Raw genomic sequence first — 2,568 nt, forward strand, 5'->3', positions numbered from 1 at the left:
CAAATTCCAGAGATGAAATTAGTCCGATGAATAGAATAAAGTTTATTCTATAAACTAAAAAAATTGGAGATTCAAAAAAAATATCTATATACATAGCAAAAAAAATTGGTGAAATATTAATCAATTTTGAAAATTTCGGAAAATTACGATTTCAAATTTAGGATTTAGAAAATCTCAATTTGAGATTTGAATTGAAATTTTCTGAATCCCACAGGAACTGACGTTACAACCAGAAAAATGTAATGGTAATTTACAATAATTGGGAAGATAGTAAACGCAATTGGCAATTGCATTTTGCCGCAAGTACCGCAACAGAATAAAAATCGCGGATTGAATCCTCCGAGTCTCAACGTAAACAAAGTCTCAAAACAAGGTGTACATATTCCTCCGCAAATCCGTCCCTCACTAACTGAATATTTGGTAAAACTAAATTTATTTCACCGGTTGAATGAATTGGGAAATTCATTGGTGTTCCCCGAGGGAATGCGCGGGACGTTCGATTGAGATGAGATTGACATGGGAAAACGAAGAAATATACTGAGAGATTGAGAGAGAGAGAGAAAACAGTGAAACGAAAAAAAAAAAATGGATAAAAGCGTGTGTTGGAGGCGGAGCAAAATGAAATGGAATGGCAAAAGGGGGTAAACGTACAAGAGGGGAAAAAAAAAGCGTTTGAGGAGAGCGAGGGGTGGATGATTGCGCGCGTCGAATGGCGGGGGGATTGAAACGCCCGCTCAAAGAATATTGCCTTCAACTTTATGACTTTTACAATCGTATTATTTGCTCTTTGATAGGATTACGGGGATAAAAATCTACTTTAATAAATGATAAAGTATACTTGAGTCAAGTGCATTCTGTTAACTTTAACAAAGTATATATGTGTACTTGATTGAAGTTTATTGCGTATTTGATTGATGTACATCAATCAACACTTTTTAAAAAGTGAAACGATATAATTGATTAAGTATACTTTGTACTCGATTTAAACATATATATTGTACTTTAAAAAGTATGCGGGGTATACTTTTCAAAGTGTACTTTGCATACAATTAAAGTTTATAAATTGCGCATAATGTTGTCGAGGTAGACAAAATAATGTACTTGAAACGAATATAAAATGTACTTGATTCAAGTATATATTTTCGCCATAATTGCCAGAAAAATAGGAAAACTTTGTCTCGTCAGTACATAATTTTTTTCACGGTAATTACCTCATTATTGTATTGTTCTTTCTCGATGAGTAATTAAGGAAAATTCTTTTCTTTTTCATTAATATTTTGTAATCAAATACCATTTATTGGACATTGGGATAATGTACATTGCATTGAAATATAAATTGCATTGACGCATATGATATTGTTATTATTGTTTTAATTTGCCTTTTTGCTGGTGTTATGTGTTTTTTTTTTACAAGTGGTTTTGCAATTTGTTATCGATATGTTCATCATTCACGTAATTGATATTTTTACGGTTATTTGATTAGTCTCGGTCAGTTTCGCGTGATCACACCCCATTACCCCATTTCCTGGTTTCGCACAACAATTTTCCCAGAATACTTTCTCTCAAAAAAGTGTCCAATAACGCGCAAGATCTCCGGCATCAGATATTACATTTTATCGACGCGGTAAAAAATTTTAGAAACTTCAATTCTGGCGAAAGGCCAAAAAAAAAAAACAGAAAAAAAAGGAATAATTTTTTAAACATGAGACCGGAGAATATTTTCACAGTACAAAAATCGAGATATTAATGAGCGCAAAAAATTGGAACGGAAAGCATGGGTAAATAAAAATTTAACAAAAAACACCGGAAGTACATGATAAATGGAGTTTTTTGGAATTAATCAAATTCATGAGCGGGGGGGTAAGGGGATTTGAGTTTGGCTCTTGTTTTCCAGTTTAAACTCATTCACGAATTACCATTTCAAATTTTATTACAGTGAATGCACCCCTCCAGGAGGGGTGGAGGTGGGGGATGGTGAGGGGGAGGTAACATTGGAGTTTCTATATTATTGCATAGCGTCATTTTCCCGGATCCGGAATGGCTGGAATTTAGTACTCTGTTTTGATTTACGAGGACAGTACACCTGCAACATCGTCTCCACCCCTTCCACCCACCGAGCGTTCACCAACACAACTTTATATAGATTACAGCGTGTGTACATATATACAGGTGTTCATCTCCATTCTGAAACAATACCGGATACGTTTATTTGATGGAGGATCACTCTGTCATAACTGATTAATTTCGACGGAATTGAGTTGCAGTGTGGGAATTTTTCAAAGCACTGGTCACTTTGGGAATCAATGAATCAATCGATTTCCAATTGAGGGAAAATCACCAGAAATCACTGGGAATCAAGTGATTTTCATTTCTTCAATGGAGAGCTAAACTGGGATAATTCATTTTTTTTTCCACGACCATTTTTATTTTTTATCATATCTCGGAATTGATGGGTATTGCGGGATTTTTGCTGTTACCATTTTGGAGAGAAAGATTGGAGCTACAGAATAGGTAGTTTATAGCTCTCAGCTTATGGATTATTATTTATATATTATTGTGATTAAAAAT

This window comes from Fopius arisanus, unplaced genomic scaffold (genome assembly GCF_000806365.1).
Source record: "Fopius arisanus strain USDA-PBARC FA_bdor unplaced genomic scaffold, ASM80636v1 scaffold00043, whole genome shotgun sequence".
NCBI classification, from domain to species: domain Eukaryota; kingdom Metazoa; phylum Arthropoda; class Insecta; order Hymenoptera; family Braconidae; genus Fopius; species Fopius arisanus.